The sequence below is a fragment of the Rattus norvegicus genome, chromosome 11 (genome assembly GCF_036323735.1).
Source record: "Rattus norvegicus strain BN/NHsdMcwi chromosome 11, GRCr8, whole genome shotgun sequence".
Taxonomy (NCBI): Eukaryota; Metazoa; Chordata; class Mammalia; order Rodentia; family Muridae; genus Rattus; species Rattus norvegicus.
The window spans coordinates 94529573-94549238 of NC_086029.1; the positions used below are offsets into that span (position 1 = coordinate 94529573).

Consider the following 19666-nt stretch of genomic DNA (forward strand, 5'->3'; position numbering starts at 1 on the left):
CATTCAAGCTAAGACATTTTGGTGCCTCATGTGAGGAATGTGTCAGACAGTGGGAGGAATCTTTAATGACTTGCTTTAATCATTTTTGAGCACCAGGTGTGAGGGAAGAGCAGCCCTCCATCACAGGAGCACAGCTGGATGATCCTTTGTTGAGGATGTGAATTTTGGATGTTTCAGTTGCCAAAAGGGATAGGGATCCTCTCAATCTCCCCAAGGAATCCACTTCGTCTGTCTGTAGTGGTGATAATTGTAGGATGATGTCACAGGCGAGGCAGGCACAAGATAGAAGGAGGCCTGTCATTGGAAGAGAAGGAAGGATGGGCGGGAGAAAAGTTTGAAGGAAGAGGAGGAGACTGGAACAGAAAGGAAGAGACAGGAGGGAGGGAGAGAGAGAAGCCGTGGCAGGATGATGGAGGCTGACGTACAGATTCCGCTCTGTGTATTTACAGGTTGTTATTAATGTTCCTAAGGGATGGATGGTACTGGACTTTGTATGTTTAAGTGGTCAATTATATCTTATCAATTGGGTCAAAGGTTATTGTGTTGTGTGTTCTTTTATGTGACGGTTTGAGTGTAGGAAAGTGTGCAGCGGCAGGAGACAATGGGCTGCCGCGGAGTTGGGATGTGTTTCCGCCAAGATATCTAGCAGATATCTTGGGTCATGGTGCGGACCTAGTGGGGTAAAAGACAACAATACTTCTATTTTTATATTTTTACAACAACAGCTAACTACCAAGGTGAAGTGAAATTTGGTCACCTCAGGCTGGTCTGATCTTGTAAGTCAATCTTAGGAGCAGAAGCCCATGCTCTGAAGGTTCTCTTCCAGTCCTAACTCTTTTATTTCCTTATTTCTCTTTCTTTATCAAGACCAATTTGATTCTACTTCTAGTTCTGTCACAAAGAAAGAGCTCAGCTTTCCCTGAAGTGCCTGCTTTTCCACTTCCTTTGTACCCTAAATATCATAGGCATGTACAACAGTTAAGACATTTTCTTAAAGAAGTTGAAACGAAAACATTAAAGCAAACCTGCAAACTTTCATTTTTGGGAACACCATAGATGCACAATTACTGTGGGGCCTCCTGGTCCTCGCACCCATTTTCATGAGACAGTTCAGCAGCCCTTTCACTTCCTGCTACATCAGTAAACAGATCTCTTCCTGCTCCTCCCTGAGGCTGCCTGGCTGGCCCATTGGTAGCTAAAAACTTAGCTTTTACCTTAAAAACATTCTGGCTTTTTAATAACTTGGATGTGAAGGATGGACATAATGCATCTCTGATAACGAAAGTTTAACGCTTAAAGATGTTTAGTTTTAAGGGTATAAACTTAAAAATGTTTAAAAATGTTTAATTATCTGAGTCCTTTAAATAGGAAAAATTTAAAACTGAGTTTTAATTACCTGCCAGCCTTCAATTAATTAATAAGCTAACGGAGCTTCCTGATAGGCTCACAGGCCTTGCCACTACCAGGCCTTAAAATAAGTAACTGAGTGTGGTAGTTTGAGGACAATGGCCTCCATAAGCTCATGCGTTTGAATGCTTGGTTTCTAGTTATCTGACCTGATAGGAAGTTTTGGGTGGTGTGGCCTGGTTGGAGGACATGTGTCACTGGGGATGGGCTTTGAGGTTTCAAAATCAATCACTAGGCCCAATCTCTCTCTGCTTCCTGGCTACAGATCAAGATGTAAGCTCTCATCTACTGCTCTAGTATCTGCCTGCCTGCCACTGTGCTCCCCACCACAATGATAATGGACTGACCTCCTGAAAGTATAAGCAAGCCTCAAATTAAATGCTTTCTTCTATTAGCTGCTTTGGTCATAGTGTCTCTTCATAAGCAGTAAACAGGACAGCAAGTAAACAAAAATAAACAAAAAGCCTTTGTTAATCTTCTACAGTACGCTGCAAAAAGACAGATAATGAAGAGATTGCTACCACCTTTTCTCTTTCACTAGCTTATAAAAAAATACAGATTCTGACTACAAGAAACTTCTCCAGTGCATGGCTACAACTGTTTTTCATACTGAGGATACAATAAAAAAAATTTCCAAATTGTGGGCACTTAAAAAAAACCAAAGTTCCAATTCTAACAATAGTCCTAAGGGCTCCGGGTGTTTCAAATGTAAACACCACCAGAGCATTCCTTTCCTAGAGCGGATAGGCTTCCTACTAAGATAGAGAAACTATAAACAGCTTTTAATGAGAAAGCAAACTCAACACTGTCATGCTGTTGCTACTGAATTAAAAATTACTTTTTACTGGTCTGTTTCACTCTAGTGATGAAAAGAAAGCTGCTTTTTCGGTAACTACTTTCAATAATCAAACACCTACGTATTGATTAAAGTTCCTTAGGGCAGTGGTTCTCAACCTCCTTAGCACTACTGTAGGAGTGGGTCTGATGCTAAGGTCCTGTTCCCCCCGAGATTGGTTCTTGGTCTGTCAGTAAAGAAGCCATGGGCCAATTGCTGGGCAGAAGGAATAGGCAGGAATTGTAGGTCCCTAGAGGCAAGAGACAGATGTAACGGGAGGGGGTGGGGGGGACAAAGTTCACCATACTTCTAATGGAGAAAAGCTGACCAGTCATGTGAGATCTCAAACGGAGTAGCCACACGGGCTGCTCCTACAGGTGGATGATCACGGTGTTTAGCAGGGACTAGATGTAACTGAGGTGCAGAAATAAGAATATTGATAAGGGCATGCTATTCCAGGAGGGAGATAAGCAGCATCCAGCAATTGTGTCAAAGGCAAGTACAGCTGTGTGTGTCTGTGTCCTTTATCGGTGAATCCAAGGGAAGCTGGGTGGGGCTAGTAGCACGGCCTGTTCCCAGAGCTTAGGTAGGGTAGCAAAGCTACAAGCAACAGATGGCAGGCAATGTGGAAGGCGAGAATCCACTATATTTAGGAATTCTCAAATTGATCACACACACACACGGTGGTACTGGTCTAGGAAGAGGGGAGAATTGGTTTCTCAATGAGTGGAGCAGAGTGAGTCATGTGGTGTCTCCAGTGAGCAGGAAACTTAAGCACAGAAACCTAAAGAAAGCCTCAGTTCACAGATCCCCTGCTGTGAAAAGAGACAGGATGGCTGCTCTGAGGCAGTGAGCCAGATAAAAGCTGCCTGCTTCCTACAAGCAGGTAATCACAAGATAGGGATAAGTAAAATTTCATTTAATTGTTTTCAAGGTAGAAGGGAGTATAATGGAAATTACTTGAATGTTCTTAAGTATACAGAGATATTTAGCTCCACAGGGAGAAGCTAGGGAGATTGAATGAAAAAAAAAATGCTTTAAAGATGCTAGGGCCATTCCCAGAGCTAAGGTAGGGTAGCAGAGTTACATGCAACATATTGCCACGCTTTAATACAGTTCCTTATACTGTGGCGACCCCTTACTGTAACATTATTTTCATTAGTACTTCATAACTGTAATATTGCTACTGTTATGAATCGCAAATATCTGTGTTTTCCAACGGTCTTATTCGACCCCCATGAATGAATGAATGTATATACATATCACTGGCTTTGAAGGTCTTGGGACAAATACAAAAGTACTTAAAAGATGTCTTCCTTAATTTGTTTTACTCTTTATCAGTGCACACTCACTACAGATGATAACAGGTATCATTACGGCCTTTCATATATGTGCGTAAGACTTCTTAAATCATATTCACCTTTCATTTTCCTCTCTTGTGCCTACCCTGCGTCTACTGGTTCTCTTCATCTTTCTATCTCTTCTACTTTCATTTCTCTCTCTCTCTCTCTCTCTCTCTCTCTCTCTCTCTCTCTCTCTCTCTCTGTGTGTGTGTGTGATGTGTTTATTCGTGTGTTTCAGTGACTCTAATTAGGGTTGCTTTAATGAGCGTGGCTGAGGGACTATTTATAAGCACATGGGTATCTTCCTATGACTACAGCACTGAAGAAAATGTCTTCTCTTCCCTCAGCAACCATTAACTGCCAACAGCTCCTGGCAGGAGGATCATGAGCTCCTCTATATGTGACAGAATGGAAATAGTCTCAGGATAGTGCAGGCCTGACGAAGGTAACCATAGCTGGTGTGAGGTATCAGTGAAGTGGCCATGCTTGTAAGACAGCATTCCACGGGTTCTACCAATCTTAAAAAGAGATTATCCATCCAACACATCGGAATCTTTTCTGTTTATGTGCTGTGGTGGTTTGAATGAGAATGGCCTATTGGATCGAAATGTAAGTTTTCAGCTACTGCTACTGCACTATGCTTGCCTGACTGCCTGGAACCATGCTCTTGTCCTGATGAGCATAAACTAACCCTCTGAAACTGTAAGCAAGTCTTAAATTAAAAGCTTTTGACATTGTCTTGGTCACGTCGTCTCTTCACATCCATAGAACAGTAACCAAGACAACAGTCTTAACACGGCTGAGAATACTGTGAACTGCAGTTCTGACCAGCATAGTAACAGATCAATGGGCACAACAGTGGCGTGAACATTATGGGGGGTAAACAACCGATTTCTGATTGGATCTCAGGACTGCTACATAGGAAAAAAACATAGGCCTGAATTAGCAAATCTGGCCAGGAACGCATGGTTGAGATCATAACCCCAGGGTCTGAACCTACTATGTTTGTCTTGCTAAATGAACATAGTATCAAACTGCCTTCTAAATTCATATCTCTATACCCACAGATTAATGCAGCTCTCAGACACATCAGAATAGCTTTCCTAAAGCTTAGGGACCGTTCTGAAAGAGAAAGTGGAAAGTAAGAATCAGAGGTCAGGTAGGTCTTCTGAACATGACAGGACCCTGCTCTCATGAACACACAACAGCTATGGTTGCCTGCATAGGATCAAGCCAGCCACTATTCCAGCATGGGAGGGGATGGGCTTATGAGTCCTTACCTGGGTGGAGAGCTATCGATGGTTGATGGCTTCTGGGGGAGAGAGAATTAGTTTTCTTTAAAGATCTAGTTCAAGATAGATTGACCATGATCTCATGGACAACACCACACCTATGAATCCATGGGCAATACAATTGGACTTCTTGGGCCTTCAAAATAAAAGATAATAAAAGATGTCATATACTTAGGAGGGATGGGATTAGTCTGAGACGACCTAAGGGGCAGAATGGACGTGAATATGATCAAAATATGTTGTACACATATGAGAAATTATCAGAGGATTAATAAAATTTCTGTTCTTAAAAATTCTATATTATGCTGTAGCAGTAAAGACACTAACATATGTCTTTGAAGCACATGGTTTAAAATACTGGATTACCAATAGCTGTTTTGCAATTCTAGTCTACAAAGAACACAGCGTAAAATCACTTTCAAGCTTAAAATAACCACACTACTTAAAGACAGATGTGGTGGTTTGAACAGGACCCCTCCTCCCCGATAGACTCATATGTTTGAATGCTTGGCTCACAGGGAGTGGCACTACTAGAAAATATGGCCTCGTTGGAGTATGTGTGGCCTTATTAGAGGAAGTGTGTCATTGTTGGGGGTGGCTTTGTGGTGCCCTATGGTCAAGTTATACCCAGTGTGGCCCACAGTCTTTCTGCTAGACTCTCAGCTCCTTCTCCAACACCATGTCTGCCTGCATTCTGCCATGCTCCCCACCGTGACAATAATGAACTGAACCCCTGAAACTGTAAGCCAGCCCCAATTAAATGCTTTCCTTTATAAGAGTTGCCTTAGTCATGGTGTCTCCCCACAGCAATAAAACCCCAAGACAACAATGCCTTTTATGTATCTTATTTTTACTTAATTACTGTGTATTTTCAAGGGTGGGACATCCAGTGTCCTGAAGATACTAGCTAGGTAAAATTAAAAGCAAAAGATAATAATAATAATAGTAATAGTAATAATAATAATATAGATAATATTATAGTAGGTTATCATTATTATTCTGGGATGTACTAATATTATAATAGTTTATCATTATTATTCTGGCATGTACAGATGTGAAAGAAGCAAAAGTTTCACACGTATTAACCGATTATCATTCATTCAAAGCAAATATACTCAGTAGGAAACTGTGACATTCGGGCTTGAATGAGCCTACAGCTGTGTTAAAGCAGTTTTGTGTCCCAATGAGCTTACACCACTGCACGTGCAGCACACATAGCACAAACACAGCACAGCAGTGCCTGTGTTGCACACAGCATTTGAACTCAACGGCAGTCAAAGTGATGGGCACTGATCCTCATGCACCCTGAGAGGAAGAAAGCTGGTGTTGCCAGCTGTTGAGAGTCAGACCAGTGAGCCACATCTGTAAACCTAGGTCTCATCTCCTTGGAAATAAAAACTCCACAGGTCCAGAGAGAATAATCCAAAAGGTTCTGAACAGGACCGTTTTATCGGGTTTATGCTACTCCTCATCCTTTTAGACATTTCCCTGTAATTTTATTTTAGTTTTCTTTTTATGTGTATGAGTTTTGTTTGCACGGATGTCTGTGTATCGTACGTGCACAGTGCCCGTGGAGGCCAGAAGAGGGAGTCAGATCCTCTACTTTTCTTCTGATTGTTAATTTTTTCATTGATTTTTTTTAATTTACATTTCAAACATTTCAAATGTTTTCTACCTTCCCTGTTTCCCCTCCCCAAACCTCCTATCCCATCCCCTCTCTCCCTTTTTCTATGAGGGAGCTCCCAACACTAACTGGAAAGAACCCAGATGTCCCTCAACAGAGGAATGGATACAGAAAATGTGGTACATTTACACAATGGAGTACTACTCAGCTATTAAAAGCAATGACTTCATGAAAATCGCAGGCAAATAGATGGAACTAGAAAACATCATCCTGAGTGCGTTAATCTATTCACAAAAGAACACACGTGGTATGTACTCACTGATAAGTGGATATTAGGAGAAAATCTCGGAATACCCACTATATAATTCACAGACCACGCAAGAAGAAGGGAGCCCAAAGTGTGGGTGCTTCAAGCCTACTCTTCACATTTATGAACTTCATTACCCAGGGATTTAGGCTTCCCTGTAGGCATCCCTCACCCAAGCACTGGATAAAATAAGCCTGCTGGCTCTCTGCTGAAGTCAACTCCAAGAACTGACTCTGTCAACCTCAGAGAGAGCTGTACTGAGCTCTTCAGGAAACTGTTTCTCCAGGAAACAGACTGGAAGAGAGTGATGCTTACGGGCTGATTTGCTGGTCCCCTTCCTATTCCACTCTACCACGACTCCTCTGCTGTCCCCCCTCCCCCGGGAAATATTCTTCTATCTTCCTCAGTTCCGTTCCTCTTCCTCCTCTTTTTTCCTTTCTTCCCTCTTTGGTGGTGCTCAGAATCAAATCTAAGGCCTTGTACAAGCTGAGCAAACGCTCTGCCACTGAGACAAATTCCCCAGCCATAACTTTTATTCAGACAGGGTCCTGATAACTTATCTAGTCCGGGCTTGAACTCACTCTATATAGACCTGCAGGTCTGGAATTTTCAATTTTCTTGCCTCAGCCTCCCCTGCGCTCCCAACACCCCGTAGCTGGAGTTACGCAGTTTACCACCAGACCTGTTATGGAGACTTTAGAACTATTGCTGGATTGCAACTCAGAGAATAAAATAAGAATGTGCGAACCCTTAAATAAAGATAATGGACGAATAAATAGGATACAAAAAGGGAAACTCTTCTTTACAGTAGCAAAATGGCTTCTGTGGGGAGTGGAGAAGTGTAGTCCCTCCGATGGGTGGCCTGGAGGCAGACTCCTGACAAGAGGATTGTATTTTCTTGTCCTGCTCTTTCTCCAGGGCCCTTAGTCCAAACCGAGTCTGCTATCACTGCCCAGCTTTGCAGATCACGCCCAAGACTTTTGGCGGTGGCATCAGGCTCCTAGAACGCTCGTCTCTCTACTGCCACCTGCTGTCCGGCTTCTGCAGGGCCATGTGGTCAAACAGCACCTTGCTCACCCGAGGGAGGTGGAGTCTCAGTTTCTGCTCTTGTCAATCTCTCAGTTCCTATAGCGACCTCTTGTTTTTTCTCGGGCCACCTTCCAAATCAGAACAAAGAAAGGGCCCAAAAGGTTTTTAGGATGGGATTCGTTACCGCTAAAACCTTTTGGCAAAGATTTTGGTCCAGTTCTGTTTCCCATCAGGCATGTGGGTTGTGTTAGGGTTGTTCCTGAGTCTATCTCAGGTGTTTTGGGGACAGGGAGGGCCTTGATCCTCTAAGCTTCTGAGGCGAAGAAGCAGGGCCAGGGCTGTCAGAATAAAAAGCTTACATCATAGAAACAATCAGTACTAAGGTTTCGCAAAAGAACTAAAAATAGCTGAGCGTGGCCGCCCAGAACAATCCCAGCGTCGCAGAGCTCTGTGGTCTACAGGTGACGCAGATACACACGGAGAACTTGCCTCAAAATAGAATTCCTGTTATGAGCCAACTCTCTCACCCTTGGATACAGAGTGAAGACTAAGTGAACACAGCACAGAAGTACATCCACATCTGTGTTCATTGCTGCGCTAGACACAATAGCGAGACAGACTAGTGGAGGCAGACGAGACGTCCATCAACAAAATGAATATAGAAATGTGGCAAACGTATAAAGGAGTGTTACTCAGCCACGAAGAGAGATGAAATCACAGTATTTTGCAGAAAGATGTAGGGAACTGGAAATCATTATGTGGAGTGAAGTAAGCCAAGCTTGGAAAGACAAATATTACACACTTTCTCCCATATACGGAACCCAGATTAAAGTTACTGTGTACGCAAGCATGCTTGAACAGGGGTTGTGCGAACACTAGACAGAAGAGGGTGAGTAGGGGAGGAAGAGATCTAAAGAACTGGGGGAACAGAGAGTTATGGGACACGAGCGACCAGAAAGCACAAGGGAGCACTGTCTGGGGTAGGGAGGGACTAATTGAGAAGGGGTACAGAGAAGGACACAGGGAGAAGGGGACATACAGAAAAAAGTATAATGACATATACATGAAAATGGCAAAATGAAACCCACCGTTTTCTAATGTTAACTTTAAAAATTAATAAACACATAAAGCATTTTAAAAATGTAAGCAAATGAATTAAAAGTTTTGCTCCTAATATTCCCAAATGAAGATGTAGAACTCTTAGCTCCTCCTGCACCATGCCTGCCTGGATGCTGCCTTGCTCCCACCTTGATGATAATGCACTGAACCTCTGAACCTGTAAGCCAGCCCCACTTAAATGCTGTCCTTTATAAAAAAGAAAGGAAGGAAGGAAGGAAGAAAATTGCTAAACATCTTAAAAACCGAAAAAAGATAAAACATTGTATTTTAATAGCTATGCATATCTTAAATCAGTACTCATAGTATCTAAGGAAATTAATTATACAACCTACATGCCATATGGTCTGCTCCACATCTAGGTAAATGGTGTAGTCTACTATGCCTAGAGTACGAATGTGTACAACTTGTTATTGCCCTGAATATTGTATGCAATTGTAACTCAAAATTATGTATAGAAAAGACACAGACTAGCCACAGAACAGACACAGTGTAAACACAGTACAAAGGATTTAAGAAAGCATATCTGTAAAGGCACTTAGTAAGCAAGGTGCTGGCAGGATTGCTACTCTGGGTAAATCAGGGAGTGAGTGGGAGCTGAATGTGGAGGCCTAGAGCCTCTTGTACACTACTGGAGACCTTTTACATGCTGTACACACGGCCACAGTAAAGCATTATTATTTAACGTTTTATTGATTGTTTTTATGTGAATTTCACATCATGCACCCCAATCCCACTCATCTCCCAGTCCGTTCATACTCTCCCTCTTTCTTGCTACCTTCCTGGGTTGGGGAGGGGGCAAACTCATTCTGGAAGCTGTAGTGTGTCACAGTGTGTCCTACCACATATGCTTTTGTTCTCACTTCTTTACTTGCAGATGTTCATTGCAATGAGTCATGTGTCTGTTACTATCAACACTGGATCTCCACCAGGACTCCTCTCAGATATCCTGATGTTGCCTTGTGTCATGGAGATCCTACAGCTTTGGATCTGCAGGACCAGCCCCTTCACACACTCTAGCAGTTCATAGATGGGGTAGGCATTAGGGTAGACCAACTCAAAGGCCTGGATCTGGGCCTGAGCTGACAGCGGAGGCCCACAAAGTTCCCTCACTCACAGGGTGAATTCTCCAGCAGCACCGAGGTGGATATTTCACCCAACACTGCAGCAGTCAAGGGGCAGAACCAGCACACTCCCTCGCCCTGGGGGCTGGCTCAGCCTCAACTCTGCCACCAGGCTCAGATCTACTGTGCTGCCCAGGCAAGATGCAGGGCCTGCTTTCTTGAAAGCTGCAGTTGGTGAGGGGGAAAGCCAGCTTTTCTGCTCTCGTGACCGCCTGAACTTAATCGCCTGCCTGGCCTAGGTGGCAAGGGGTGATTGGTGAGGGAGGACGTCTCTCCTTTGCCCATACCCCAAATGGCAGATAAGTGGAGGGGCAGCACACTAAACTATTTTTAAATCTTTTCTGTCTTTTGTGATAATTAGCTTTCACATGCTGTAAAAAATTTATTTTATAAACTTTAAATTAAAAAAATGTTTGGACTCTCGTAGTAATACTTGATAAATGATTGCCCATAGATGAAATGATCCAATTCAAGGCAGATTAAAGTATATAAAGTCAGGTTTGTTGGGAAACAGCTCTTGGGCGAGCTCACTGTTCCCAAGGAAATTTACATGATGAGGGAGACAAAGGGGAGGAGAAGAGAAAGAGATAAAGAGCATGTCAGAGAGAGAAAAAATGCAAAGAGGAGAAGGAGAGGCAAAGAGAATGAGAGAGAGGGAGGGACAGAGGGGATGCAAAATGTCTGGATTATATAGGAAAGAGTTTCTGGGGGAGGGGAAGCTCATCCAGCCCCTGGGAGAACCATTTTGGTGTGTTAAATATGCCCCTCAGCCTCTTGATTCATGTCCACAACCTAACATCACTTAGCTTAAAATACAAATACATAGCAGAGTCACACAAAAATACGTTTTAAACATACTTGTTCTATAAGCATTTTTGGTTTACAGAAAGGCTATGGCACATTTATGTGGTAGAACCTTGCTGAAATGAAGTGCATCATTGAGGTGATCCCGCTTCCTGATAATGTAGCGTGATAGACTGGCCTCATTCTTGCATGATCATTCTCTCCCCTCTGGAACTGTAAGACAAAATATGTTTCTTTTGTGGGGCATTTTATTATAGTAACAGAAAAGAAAAGAGCCAGAAATTGGTCCTGGAAGTAGGGTCATGGAGTTGATTAAACCTGGCTTTGGGACTGAGTTGTGGGAAGTATGTGAAACAGTTTGAAATTTTGGGCTTAGCAAAAGCCCTTGGAAGATGTGAACAGAGTGTATTGGGTCTTTATCTTGGGAGCCAAGAATGTCCAGCATAGACTTGAAGGTAAGAAAAATCCAGAAATGGTAAGCTGTCCCATGGTTTCAAAGGAGAGCAGGAGCTCTAACAGCAACGGGGCTAGGGTCCATTCTAATTCTTTTCTTGCAATGAATCATGTCCCGAGAATTTGCATAATACTGAATTTTACGGTAATAAGCTAGTTTCTTTGATGGATGGACTGAACCTCAGAACCTATAAGCCAGCTCCAATTAAATATTGTTCTATTTAAGATACCATGCCTTGGTCATGGTGTCTGTTCATAGCAGTAAAACCCTAAGACAACCAGTATTACTAAAAACACATGAATAGCACATTGCAGTTATGTATATATGTATATATGTATATGTGCATATATATGTATATATGTATATATTATATATGTATATGTGCATATATATGTATATATACATGTACATGTGTATACATGTATATATGTATTTATGTATATATGTATGTATATATGTATATATGTGTATATATATTATGCTACAATGTCATGAGTAGGAAGATCTTCAGTTTCAATATGATCTTATTGGTCTCTTATTGTATTATTGATGAAATTCTATTAGGGGTCACATGACAACTCTATGCTCTAAGTTCCGTTATAAACTGGAAGGAAAAATCTACAAACAAATATATTAATGTATTCTCGAATATTTTATCTAGCAAGTAAAAAGTGATGGTTTAGAGAAAGAAATAAGGAAATTAATTTTTATTGTAAGCTCTCCTGAAATTTGTACCATAAGTACCCTTAATATTTGAAATTAACACATCCAAAGAAAGAACTGATTATTTTCACAGAAACCGCAAAGACAGACCTCAAGAGCTGTGAAGAAAGCACTGAAGATGTGACATGGGGATGGGACTGTTTTAACCACCAAAACAGCAAAAGGGGTTGTAAGATCGCTCAGCAGGTCAAAGTGTTTTCCACGAAAGCCCAGTGGCCTCATCAGGCCCAATCCACACATCATGAATCTGGAAGAAGAGAAAGACGAATGAGATTGCTGTGAGATAGTGGCTATGGTTGCTTGTCCATAATCAGGCCAGTCAAAATGGAGGATAGATGGGACGTGGCTCACAAAAACCCTAGGCTGAGGCACTGAGCAGTTGAAGACTCTTGCAGGTAGTCAGCTTTTCTAAGATCTCAGATGTTCCTGCCCCCACACCACCATTCCACCATGCCTTTGATCTGCCATTACAAGCTCAGCTCTCCAAGTCTGAAATTAACATCACTTCTTTTATAAGTTGCCTTGGTTGTGGTGTTTTTGTTACAGCAATAGAAAAATAACTAAGACAATGGCCTATAAGAAGAAACATGAGTTTGGGAGAGGGATGTGGCATGAGACGGTGTATATGTGGATGAAATTCACAAAGAATGAGTAATAAGTTACACTCTAAAAAGAAGATTGCTATGAATTAAATGATGAAGTAGGGCTGAAGAGTGGTGGTTGCGTTAGGGACTACGGTTGTAAACCATAGACTTGAAGGACTCTTAGGGTAGGAGAGAGGTGCATCCTTGCCAGCTGACGCAAACTGCTTCAGGGTGGTACTTACTGTCAAGCATCGAGAACGTGTTGCTTCCTATCTGATGCTGGTAGTTGCTGTATCTGACCCTGACTACTGAGACTATTCCAAAGATTTGACTGATTGATTAACTGACTACCTGGAGACGAGAAAGGATACCTCTATGGATGGTTTCTCCTGTTTGATAGCCACAGGACTGGAAAATACCATGATTGGAAAGGAAAAAACAAGGCAGGGAAGGAGGGAGAGTGGGGGAAATGATGTCAGTATTTCAGAGCAGGGAAATGGAGTGGATTATTGGATGCCGTATGGCTATTTCTTCTTAGTTAGCATCATGGGCTTCGTGGCTACAAAGGAACCTGAGATCACAGACTCCCTTCCACATCACCTGGGTGGGAGACCGGAAACAGCAGCATTCAGAGGTGTGGGTGGGAACAGATTTGGAACCAGGTGTTTGCTACTGAGTCTTACGAGGAGTCAAAGCAGTTCTGAGTGGAAGCCCCCGACAGCTGTGGGTATTCAGACGTAGGAAGGGAGAGCAGAGCTCTGACTGTGTTATTTACTCTCCCTTTCGCTTATTTCTTATTCCTGTACATAAGCTTCTCCCTTCACTCCCTGTTCACTTTTTGTTTCTTCTTCCCCCCACTGTTAATATTCCCACACAGAACATTAAAAGAGGCTCTAGACCAGTGGTTCTCAGCCTGTGGATCATGGTCCTCTTGGGGCGTCCACTGACCCTTTCACAGGGTTTGCACATCAGACACCCCGCGTACCAGATATTTACATTACGGCTTGTAACAGCGGCACAATTACGGTGATGAAGTAACAAGAACATACTTTTACGGTTGGGGTCACCACAACACGAGGAACTGTATTAAAGGGTTGCAGCATTAGGAAGGTTGAGAATCACACTAGACCCCTTTAGGCCAATATTTCTCCACATCTAGTGTCACTGACAATATACACGTTTCTGAAATGCCGTGTGTGGTTCTTTGAGTAGCCACGATGGAAAGGAAACAAGGCTCCCTATTTCTGTCTCTTTAATCCTTTTCTGAATTCTCCCAGGAGGTTGTTATTAAAATGTTACTCTGTCCCAGAACTTCTCCAACAGACTGCAGTGTGCCCAGACCTGGTGAGAGGAGAGACGGGCTTAGGATGGACTTCTTCACGAACCTCACATCACATCAAAACTACTATTGGTCATAGAAGCATTTCAAAATGTCTCCAACTCGTTGGGGTGAGTGACTTTTGTACTTCCCATGTTCAGAACGTGGTGGGCTTGTTTGTTTGTTTTCGATGTTTGTTTGTTTGTTTTTTTATTTTTTTTTTTGGTTTTTACACGTGGAAGAACGTGATGGGATTCTTGGCACTGACCTCAGAGCCCGTGGTAGGGCCTGACGATTGCAGAATGCGTTTGGGGCCTCATTACCAGATTGGCCTTTGATTTTTGGCTTTTTTTCTTAGTTCTGTTAATCAGTTAACTTTGTAGTGCATCCATGCCAGGAACCCATCTCTGGGAGGGCAGACAAGTGACAGCAAGAAGGATGGGTTCTATGCCCTGGACGTGGAGTCTGTCCTGGCAGGACCTAATCTGGGTGGATGGGGAGGAGGGACTGCGTGGAAGCCGTATCAGAATTGCTGCAGAAGGAAGCACCGGCATATTTGAAAAGGATAGAGACCTAGTGGACAAAGGGGAAAGGCCTATACAGGTTAAACTTGAGAGCAATCCTGAGTGTCCAATCTCATGTATGTATAACATGTACACTGGACTCCCAGGCTGCCTGACAGCTGCACAAGAACCCCTGACATTCCGTCCTCTCACCCTACTCCACGGTCACTACAGCCTGATGTGGGGTCAGGCATCAGGACGCCACCCCAGCCTTTCTCTAGAGCTTCTCTAGAGAAGGATGGCAACATTTTTCTCAGTTCTTCTGGCCTGGCTTCTTTGTGTACGCTGGGAAGAGACAAAGGGTGCGCAGACAGCCTGAATGAGGTCGCTGGTGGCAGTTTCTGGGTGTCTGTTTAGTCCCTCTATTGGCTCCAAGGCAGGAGCTCCGGTTTCTATTAGCTGGGAACTGAGGGTCCTGGGAGCTTGTGCATCTCTGGCCCAAGCTCCAGGTAGGTGTGGGTAGACTGGGGCGGCGCCTGGACAACAACCTCCTTTCCTGAGTGGTCCTGAAACTGCTTGTACACCCTTGGAGCATCCGATGCTTAAGGCCGCAAACCCAGAGACTCAGTGGTTCTTCAGTCCAAGGCCCTCTGGGAGACTTACTGCCATTACCTCCACCACCCCGTGTCTCTTTTCTCTGTGCCAGTGGTTAAGTTTGGGATGGCTGGCGCGATGAAGCCAAGTGATCCTACAATGTGGCAAGGAGCAGTGAGGGCAGGGAGTAGTGGGAGATACATTTTTGAAATCGCTCTCGGCAGTAGTAGAGGCCGTTTTGTTTCTCTAGAGTGGTTTTCAGTGGGAAAAAAAAAGAAACTTTCTTAAATAAGAAATTACATCTCCACTTCCCTGCTCCCTGCTCTCCCGGAAAATGGCCACAGTCACCACTCGTACTGGTAAATGAAACTTTTTCTTTGTATTGCCCTAATGAAGGGTGGGGGCGTACTGTCTAGGTTCATCTTGTCCTGCCCTTACTGCCCCTGAAACAGCACCTTCGGAGGAGGTCCAGGCCTATCTTGGCAGGCCTTCTGCCCCCAAATTCCTGATTGTGCAGTCAGCGACAGGCAGGCCCAGTGGCCCTGGCGAACCTGTGCTCTCTTGCCTTTGGTAGGACAAAGGGAAGCCACAAAGCAGATTTATCAGTTGTGAGCCATTGGTTACCGCACTGACCTCGGTAGCTGGTGATGAGGATGGGAAGTTGTGCTGTCCCTCAGCCAGCAACAAGGAAGAAGGAGGCACAACAGAACCCCGCAAACTCCTACACAATGATGCTAAGGAAGCTAAAGGGAGGCAGGTTACTTAGAGGATCGCTGCTCATTCTGGCTCTCTGTCTGTTGCTGTACTGCCCAGAGATGTCAGACCTTTCTGGTGAACCTCCAGAAGAAACCTCTACAAAGCCCAAAGAGGCCAAGCAATTTTAATCCTCCTCAGTGAGTATGCTTCTCAGCGTGGTTAAGAGGGAAGGGACCCTAACTACTGAAGGAAGATCGATTAAGAGAATTATCAGTACATTCTTTTGTAGCATTTTATCCCCGGACTCCTGTGGGCCTCCTTCTATAAGGAAATACTCTCAGGTTTAGAGCCTTGGTTTATGGGGGTCTAGAATTACCTGGATAATTTCCCCTGTTACTGACTTCACCTTGAGACTCAGCTGTGCATGTAAATCAACTTTTACTGATACAGCTAGGAAATTCTCATTTCAGTTTTAAATGTAATCGTTTAAACTGTCTTTTTGTTTTTGTATCCCTGTGTTAAATATTTCATTGTTTAAACTGTCCTTTTGTTTTTGTTTCTCTGTGTTAAGTCTTTCCTTAATTAGCGAGCTGGCATTGCTAGCTGAGTCCAGTGTGATTAGTGCAGTAACAATGCACACGAAAAAGATAGGTTGGTGGAGTTACACTTTATAGTGGTGACTTGTACGGGAAAGCCTAGCTTGATACCTCAATTAAAAAATGTTTCTGGTGCCACAAGTGTCCACTAAACATTTAAAACCTATGTCAGAGGATTCCTAGCAGAGATCACAAAATACTGCTCAATGCAGAATGACAAAAGAAGAAAAGTCTTTGCTAAAGCAGAATTGGGAGTTTAAAATAGATCCAATGCTGAAATGATTATGCTGGGAGACACCACTTAAGGATGGTGATACATTTTAAGGAATGAGTTAAGTGTTTTGTCACTGTGGGGACACCATGGAGTATCCTTATATATAAACTAAGACAGCTAAAAGCTCACACGGTGGTATAATTTTAGGTGAACACGCCCTTTGAATAGTTTGCTGTTGATAAGAACATCATCAGTGCACAGTGCATTTTTACAGTGGCCTGTCCATGGAACAATAATGTGAGTGAGGCTGCATCCCCTGAACCTAGTAGAAGAAAAAGTGCAGAATAGTCTCAAACACATTGGAATAGGAAAATGTTTTCTTGATCACTGGTAACATAGGCATTGCGGTGGTGTGAGCAGGTATGACCCCCATAGACTCGTTCGTTTGAATGCTTTGGCCCACAGAGTATAGCACTATTAGGAGGTGTAGTCTTGTTGGAGGAAGTGTGTCATTGTGGGAGTGGGCTTTGACGTCTCCTATGCTCAAGCTATGCCGTTTTGGAGCACAGTCTCTCCATCTGCTGCCTGTGGATCAAGACATAGAACTCCCGGCTCCTCCAGCACCATGGCTGTCTGCACGCTGCTATGCTTCCCACCATGAAGATAATGGATTAAGCCTCTGAATTGTAAGGCAGCTCCAATGAAATTTTTTCCTTTATAAGAGTTGCTATGGCATTCCATGGTGTTCCTTTATAGCAATAAGACCCTAAGACAGGCACTGAGAATAACAATTAATAAATGGGAAACTGAAAAGCTTCTGTATGGCAGAGGATACTACTGTTGTAGTAAAAATATATAAATAAAAAAGTATTGTGGTCTTTTACCCCGCTAGGTACCGCACCGCGGTCCCCCAAGATATCTGCTAGATATCTTGGCGGAAACATATCCCAGCCGCACAGTTTCCTACAGTCAAACCCTCACATAAAAGAACACACAACACAATAATCTTTGACCCAATTGATAAGACATAATTGCCCACTTAAACATACAAAGCCCGGTACCATCCATCCCTTAGGAACATTGATAACGACCTGTAAATACACAGAGCAGAATCTTAACATCACCTGCCATGGCTTCTCACCCTCTCCTCTCTCCTGTCTCTCCCTTCTCTCAGTCTCCTGCTCTTCCTTCTCCTCCAATGACAGACCTCCTTCTATCCTGTACCTGCCCCTCACCTGTACTTTACAAATTCAATGGGTAAGTGGTTCTGGTGAAGTCACCTGAGTTCTGAGTACTGACGAGGCAGCTGTCCTTGGGGCAGTGGAATTAGCATCAAAATACAGATAACTCCAGGGCAAACCACAACATACTACCATTTGGAAAAAGTGACAAGGACAAAGTGAGATTTTTTTATCTATATATCTAATAGAGGGCTAATACCTAAAATATACGAGGAACTCAATGAACTGGACATCAAGAAAGCAAATAACCCAACTAAAAAAATGAGGTGGGGGTTGGGGATTTAGCTCAGTGGTAGAGCACTTGCCTAGCAAGCACAAGGCCCTGGGTTCGGTCCCCAGCTCCAAAAAAAAAAAAAAAAAAAAAAATTAGGTAAAGATCTAGATAGAGACTTCTCAAAAGAGGAAACACAAATGGCTGAGAAACACTTAAGGTAATGTTCAATATCTTTAGTCATCAGGGAAATGCAAATCAAAACTACTTTAAATTTTTATTTTATACCAATTGGAAAGGCCAAGATCAATAAAACAAATGACAATGTTGCTGAGGCTGTGGGGTAAGGGAAACACTCACCTATTTCTGATGAGGAGAGTGCAAACTTACGTAGCTGCTATGGAAATCAATGTGACAGTTCCTTAGGAAGCTGGAAATAGATCTGCCTCCAGATCCATCCGTACCACTCATGGTCATATACCCAAAGGACACTACATCCCACTACACAGACATTTGCTCAACCACGTTCATTACTATTCTATTCATAATAGCCAGAAATTAGAAATAGCCTAGATGACAGATGAATAGATAAGGAAAGGATTGTGTATTTATTCAGGCACTAAAGAAACAAAATCATGAAATTCACAGGTAAATGAAATTATTCTGAGTGAAGAAATTCAGACTCCAAAAAGACACATATAGTCTATATTTACGTATATGTGAATGCTAGTGCCTAAATTTTTGATAAACGGTCTACAATCAATATGACCACAGAAGTTAGGTATAGAATAGGGGACTGGGTAGAGAGGGCTCTCCCTAGGGATGGCAAATAGAATAGATAGTTATGAATGGCACTGGAACAGGAGGATCAAACAGGGAGGAAGAGGGAAGAGGAGGGTAGATTAGGGACTGTTAAACCTAAGGGACATTTTAGGAGTCATATGGAAACCTACTATAGTAGAATCTTCTTAAATATATGAGCAAAATCTAAATGGAATCAACAAATACTGTAAGAGACAAAACCTCAGCTGGATATCTCTCACTACCTAATGAAACTTCCAGTGCTGGGAATGGGTTATAAGGAATTGAGTTGTTGGCCAAAGGGGCCCCATGTAAATCTCCAAACAGACCCGGCCAAGGCCTAGGCTATTGATTGATTGCTCTTCGCAAACAGATGTAAGTCCTCATTGCTAAAGACAACTCCTATGCAATTCATTGAACATGGAGAAGTCAGCCTGCTGCCTTCCATAAATTCCTCTTCCCTATTAACTCCTGTTCATGGTACTAGAAGGTATGCTGCATACTACCAGAGGAGAAAGGTAACTCCCAACCCAGCTATAAACCCTGCTGTTGACAATGATGACCTGTCTGTAAAATATGCTCTTACAATAGTGGTACAGAGTTGTAGGAGTAACCAACCACTATTTAATTTTAGTTAAGCCCCACTCCACAAAATGAAACTTTTGCCTGACACTGCTCAGGTACCCCAGAATCTGAGATGAGATAGGCCATTGGACCTCGGAGAAAATCAAATACTATTGATCTACTAAGGGAATGTAGCAATCAAATGACTCCTAATGACATCCTGCAATACCCATAGATCAGCGCTCTGGTCAGCTATCATCAGAGAAGCTTCCTTCTGCAGTAGATA

At 43.0% G+C, this 19666-nt stretch overlaps 1 long non-coding RNA gene across 1 annotated transcript in view; it reads left to right on the forward strand.

Annotated features, from left to right (window-relative positions):
• The first annotated feature begins 347 nt into the window (after positions 1-347).
• The window catches only part of LOC120095700 (uncharacterized), a 33150-nt gene continuing 13831 nt past the window's right edge, over positions 348-19666 (forward strand). Inside the window, exons 1-2 of the long non-coding RNA XR_005491490.2 lie at positions 348-449; positions 13952-14091. This is a non-coding gene — a long non-coding RNA (uncharacterized LOC120095700). The remainder of the gene's footprint in view (positions 450-13951; positions 14092-19666) is intronic.